Source organism: Urtica dioica, chromosome 6 (assembly GCF_054948205.1).
Source record: "Urtica dioica subsp. dioica isolate 48M chromosome 6, U.dioica_male_clone48M_v1_H2, whole genome shotgun sequence".
Classification (NCBI taxonomy): domain Eukaryota; kingdom Viridiplantae; phylum Streptophyta; class Magnoliopsida; order Rosales; family Urticaceae; genus Urtica; species Urtica dioica.
This window is the reverse complement of record NC_142761.1, coordinates 32792837-32799777: the sequence shown is the minus strand read 5'-3', so window position 1 is coordinate 32799777 and position 6941 is coordinate 32792837.

Below are 6941 nucleotides of genomic sequence, written 5' to 3'. Positions count from 1 at the left end.
TGGAAAAGCAAACTGGCAAACAGATCAAAACACTTTGATCCGATCGAGGTGGTGAGTATATGTTTGGACAGTTCAATGACTTTCTATAAGAAGAAGGTATCGCTTCTCAGCTTACCCCACCTGTCACACCTCAACAAAACATAGTGTCAGAGAGAAGAAACCGAACTCTTATGGAGATAGATAGATCAATGATGAGTTACTTATCACTCCCTCTTTCCTTTTGGGGATATGCCCTCGAAGCAGCCACTTACATTCTGAACTATGTTCCGTCTAAAACGGTTCTTGGTACTCCTTATGAACGATGGACTGGCCGTAAAGTAAATCTGGGCCATATCCAAATTTGGGTGTGCTAAGGCAAAAGACTAGCAAGTTGGCTAGTAGGTCAGAATAGTGCCTGTTTGTGGGATATCTAAAGGAAACTAAAGGTTTCACATTCTATAGTCCTGAGGACGACAAGACTTTCGTTAGCACAAACGCTCGTTTCCTTAAGGATGACTTTATGAAAGATGTAAAACCTCGAAACAAAATTGTGCTTGAAGAAAAGTTGGGTGAGGAAGCTTCTACCTCATCTGTAAGAACTATTCTTACCCCAATTGAAACACAACCTAACTCATTAGAATCTCGTCAAGTAGTACTTCGACGTAGTGGGATGGCTACTCAAAAGCCTGACAGGTACATATCTTATGGAGACACTCTCGTAGCCGTCTCTGACATGGATGATCCTATTTCCCATATCCAAGCGATGGCTTGTTCTGAGTCAAACCTTTGGCTTGACGCCATGAAAGTTGAAATGCACTCGATGTATGTCAACAAAGTCTGGAAACTTGTAGACCTTCCTGAAGGGATTAAACCTGTAGGGTGTAAGTGGATATACAAGAAGAAAAGGGGTCCGGATGGGAACGTCGAGACGCTCAAAGCACGACTTATGGCTAAGGGTTATACCCTCAAAGAAGGGATTGACTATAAAGAAACCTTCTCGCTAGTCACGATGCTTAATGTTGTCAATGGTGCCCACAAGAAGAGTAGTAGTGTCTATTTATATACATTTGATGTAATGTAGTCTCACGAAGACTCATGCTTGTAACTGCTTATTTATTAATAAAAGTCGAAACATTTATTCATTCTTCCTTGTCTGAAGCTTTATGATAAAACCATAGTCTTTTAGTCCATAAACAAACTAAACAACTTACAAAGAGACAAATGTAGATTTGCATGAACAAACTCTTCGTAGTTTGCTTAAAACGATATATTCGCAATCTAAGGGTCAAAGGACTATTGACCTCAGTATGATTGTTAGAAGAATCTATGATGTCTGGTTATGAGGCATTGAGAGTTGGAGACTCTATAGTTCTTCTAGGTATCTTCCGAAGGTACTGAATTGACCAGTGCACTTCTAGAGACAAGATAAGAACAAACCATTAAACCTCTTATGTCTCGAAGTCACTATGTATGAATTGCATCATGCTTACCTTAATCCTGAAATGAGACATGCCATTTCACACCTTAGTATTCTCATTTGAGAAAGTCAGAGTTCGGACTCACTATGTGATTCCGAACAGGGCCTATTGGTGAAGTACTAAGTTGTGAGTATGTCATGAGTAACTTTGTGAAGTTCTCATAGATATGGAATTCATGTACAAGATTGCTGAAATGCAATGTATGTCACCTCATGCTTTGTTCCTTGGAGTGTGAATAAATGAACTGGCCAGTGTCCAAATTGAGTCCTGACTCTTTTGGATGAAACAATGTGACTTGTTAGCTCCTCGTCAATACATTGTTTCTAACTTATTCACAAGCGACAAAAGAGTTGAGGAAATAACAGCTAGAATTGTAAAATGGTAATTTAGTAAATCCCGACTAGTTGATGACATTCATGAAGGGTAAACATAGATAATATTCAGTGGATCCGCTCATCATAATTAGGTCGAATTCTTGAGTAGAAAATAAATTCATTTGAACCGAGAGATTTTCAGTGTCAACTCTTTAGTGGAGTCAGTTGGCATTAAGCTAAACTTGGAAAAGGTTTGTGAACTTTTGAGTCCAAGTGTTTAGCTCAAGCTTTGTTCATTTGGGTCCATGAGGTCACTGTCACGAATCACATCGATAGGAATAGTTAAATTGGAAGCTAAGTCAAAACGAGAACGAAAATTGTCAAAAGGGTATTTTTGTCTTTTGAGACATATGATGAAATGAATGTCAATAAATTTTTTGACAAGTTCATTTGATGACTTAATGTCACTCGGCCATAACTTGATTATTGGGCCTTGTGAATTAACTTCATTTCATAAGAATTTTATTGAAAATTCTTAATGGGCTTTTTACATGTTCTCATGAACAAATAAAGAAGCTTCTAGAAGCTCCTTGTAGAGAACATGTTTGGCGACTCCTACCCAAGAGATAGAGAGAATATTTTGTGCATAAATGTATCAAGATACTTGCCAAAAGAAAAAGAGGAAACAAATTTGCATATGCATGCATTAGGAATTTCGACCAAGAGAGAGTCAAAGGCATGGAACAAAATAGGAAACAAATCCAAGGCTTGTTGAAGCCTAGTTTGGCCGTGTGACTCAATAAAGGAAATAGGGAAATTAGCTCATGAATATGTGATATTCTATAGAAGTGGAAACTACCTTATAGAAGGTGAGACCTCTCCTATAAATAGGAGCCTCATTTCCTCACATTTCATTCATCCAAGTTTAAGAGATTTGAGAGACTCTCTCTCTAGAACTTTGGCCGAAACTCCTCTCTCTCTCTCTAGTTTATTTTCGATTTTTCTTGTTTTGGCACCTAGGTCCTCACTCGACCTAGTGTTTAGCTCTGCGACTTCAAGACTCGTTCTTAAGTCGTAGTGTTTAAAAGTGCCCACTCACTAATTCCTTTTCTCTCGAGTGATTTAGTGATAGAAACTTTCGTGGTTGCTCGAGGTGCCGAGGAAAGAAAGAGAGACGTGCTGCGAGGGGAGACGAGCATTGCAAACTTTTCAAAAGCTTCTTCAAACTTCAAGCTTCAAGAAAGGTTAGTAAACTTCTATACTCATAATAGTTTTTAATTACATGTACTTGATCTTTTGTCTAGGTTAGTAAAAAATCGTTTTTACTTGTAAAAGAAAATTTTTAAAATTCCGCCGCTTACCGAAGCGTTAATTATTTTCTTAAACCCTAGATCGATTCCAACACTTAAATCTATCCGCTTACTTCTATCCATAGCTACAGCTCTCGACTATGAGATCTGGCAAATCGATGTCAAGACTGCTTCCCTGAATGGAAATCTTGACGAGCGCATTTATATGGCTCAACTAGACGACTTCATGGAAGAAGGTCAAGAGACCAAGGTTTGTGAGTTTCTTGAGTCCATCTATGGATTAAAGCAAGCATCTAGGTCATGGAATATTATATTCGATGAAACTGTGAAGAGCTTCGGGTTTGAGTAGTCAATAGATGAGCCGTGTGTTTACAAGTTTATACACGAAGGTAAAGTTGTGTTTCCCATCATATATGTCGATGATATATTACTCATAGGTAATGATGTGGGTAAGTTATCTGAGGTTAAGGTCTGGCTAGCAAAAAAATTCGATATGAAGGATCTGGGAGAAGCCGATTACATTCTGGGGATCTAAATCTTTCGAGATCAGAAAAACCGGACTTTGTCGCTCTCTCAAGAATCTTATATTGATAAGGTGATGGATCGATTTTCGATGCAAGACTCCAAGAAGGGCCAAACACCCTTTAGGCATAGAGTCTCACTCTCTAAGGACCAGTCTCCCAAGACTGCACAAGAGATTGAAGACATGAGGAAAATTCCTTATGCCTCAGCCGTAAGAAGTCTCATGTATGCTATGCTTTGCACTAGACCTGATATCTGCATCGCAGTTGGTGTAGTTAGCCATTTTCTATCCAACCCTGGACCCAAGCACTGGATTGCTGTTAAGCATGTTCTTAATTATCTTCGGAGAACTAGGAACTTGATGCTTACATATTTAGGAACTAACCTGACTATGACGGGATATAAATGGTGCCCACAAGAAGATTAGTAGTGTCTATTTATATACATTTGATGTAATGTAGTCTCACGAAGACTCATGCTTGTAACTGCTTATTTATTAATAAAAGTCAAAACATTCATTCCTTCTTCCTTGTCTGAAGCTTTATGATAAAAACTTAGTCTTTAGTCCATAAACAAACCTAACAACATATGAAGAGACAATTGTAGATTTGCATGAACAAACTCTTCATGGTTTGCTTGAAAACAATATATTCGCGATCTAAGGATCAAATGACTATTGATCTCAGTACCATTGTTAGGAGAATCTATGATGTCTGGTTATGGGACATTAAGAGTTGGAGACTCAATAGTTCTTCTATGTATCTTCTGAATGTACTGAATTGACCAGTGCACTTCTAGAGACAAGATAAGAACAAACCATTTAACCTCTTATTTCTCGAAGTCACTATGTATAAATTGCATCATGCTTATCTCAATCCTGAAATGAGACAGGCCATTTCATAGCTTACGTATTCTCATTTGAGAAACTTAGAGCTCGGATTCACTATGTGATTCTGAACAGGACCTATTGGTGAAGTACAAGGTTATGAAGATGTCATTAGTAACTTTGTGAAGTTCTCATAGATATTAAATTCATGTACAAGATTGCTGAAATGCAACGTATATCACCTCATGCTTTGTTCCTTGGAATGTGAATAAATGAACTGGTCAGTGTCCAAATTGAGTCATGACTCTTTTGGATGAAACAATGTGACTTGTTAGCTCCTCGTCAATACATTGTTTCTAACTTCTTCACAAGCGACAAAGGAGTTGAAGAAATAACAGCTAGAAGGGTAAAATGATAATTTTGTAAATACCGACTAGCTGATGATATTCATGAAGGGTAAACATAGATAATATTCAGTGGATCCACTCACCACAATAAAGTTGAATTATTGAGTAAAAAATAAATTGATTTGAACCGAGAGATTCTCAGTGTCAACTGTTTAGTGGATTCAGTTCACATTGAGCTAAACTTGGAAAAGGTTTGTGAACTTTTTAGTCCAAGTATGTTAGCTCAAGCTTTGTTCATTTGGATCCATGAGGTCACTGTCACAAATCATATCGAGTAGGATTAGTTAAATTAAAGCTAAGTCAAAACAAGAACGAGATGAGTGTTACGAAAATTGTCTAAGGGGTATTCTTGTCTTTTTGGACATAGGACGAAATGAATGTCAATAAATTTTTTGATATTGTCATATGATGACAAATGAAATACTCGGCCATGATAAGATTTTTGGGCCTTGAGGATTAATTTCATTTCATGGAATTTTACTTGAAAATTCTTAATGGGGTTTTCTTATGTTGTCATGAACAAATGAAGAAAAATCTTGAAGCTCCTTCTAGAAACCTCGCACGTCCAACCCAAGGAAAAGAGAGAGTAAATTTCATGCATGCCATGGTGTGAAAGAGAGATTATTTTGTGCATTAATGTATGAAGATACTTGCCAAAAGAAAAATGAGAAAACGAATTTGCTTCTAGAAGCAAGTGTATTTTCGGCCAAGAGAGAGCAAGGTAAATGAGGAAACAAATCCAAAGCCTTAATTGGCACATGTTGGACGTCCATATAGGTGAGAAAAGAGGAAATAATGTTTGCTCATGAATATGTAATATTCTATAGAGAAAAGGACACTACCTTTTGAAGGTAATCCTTCTCCTATCAATAGGGCCCTCATTCTCATTGTTTCTCATCCCACATAAGTTAGAGATTGAGAGCCTCTCTCTCTAAACATTGTGGCCGCCCCTCTTTCTCTCTCTAGAATTCTCTTTTCGTTTTTGTTTTGGCACCTAGGTCAACATTTGACCTAGAGTTTTAGCTCTTCGACTCCAAGAATTGTTCGTGAGTCGTCGTGTTTAAAAAGTGCCCACACACTAATTCCTTCTAATCTCGAGTGATTTATGTGATAGAAACTTTCGTGGTTACTCGAGTTCCCGAAGAACGAAGAAAGATGAGCTGCGTGGGGAGACGAACGTTTCAACGTTCATAAGGCTTCTCAACGTTCAAGCTTCACAAAGGTTAGTAAACGAGTAATGCTTTTAGATAGTTTTAAATATAAACATGTGCTTGCTCTTTGTCTAGGTTAGTAAAATCGTTTTACTTGTTTTAAAGAAAATTTTTAATTTCCGCCGCTTGCTCGAAGCGTTAAATCTTTTCTTAACCCTAGATCAATTCTTCCATGAACATCTTTTCCTTTTTCACAACATCAAATATCACGACTTGGAGATCGATCAAGTCTCAGATCTAGTCTTGCCATACAGTTTTTCCAAGCCTCGTGCAACTGCAAAGCTCTCTCTGAAGATACAAGTTTCAATGTATCAACACCAATCCATCAAGCCACAAATACTAATACAACTTGCTTTGCAACACCGATCAATTCAAGTCCTACAACATCAGCTGCAAGTCCTACAACATTAGAAACATCACCACGAATTGAGTCCTCTACATCAATATTAAGTTATGCCTCTGCACCATTATCTGACCATCAACTCAATCAGCAACTAAGAAGATCTTCATGACCTCACACTACTCCTCGACATCTAGTGGATTTCACTGCAACATTTTGGCTGCCTCACAGCCAAATCCCAAATCTAAAGAAAAATTTACTTCTCCACACTCACCCTCAATTGTCAGCGGATATGATACTCTATCAGCTTCTTTTAAGGCTTTTATCATGCCTATATCCATAGAGTATGAGCCACAGTGGTATCACCAAGCTTCTAAGTCGGAACAATGGCGTGAATCTATGCAAGAAGAAATTGAAGTCATGCATCAGAATAACACCTGGTCTGTTGTCGCTAGGTTTTTAAAAACAAGTTCAATGCCGATGGTACTTTGGTACGCCACAAAGCACTTTTAGTGGCCAAGGGCTATAATTAATAGGAAGGCATATATTTTATT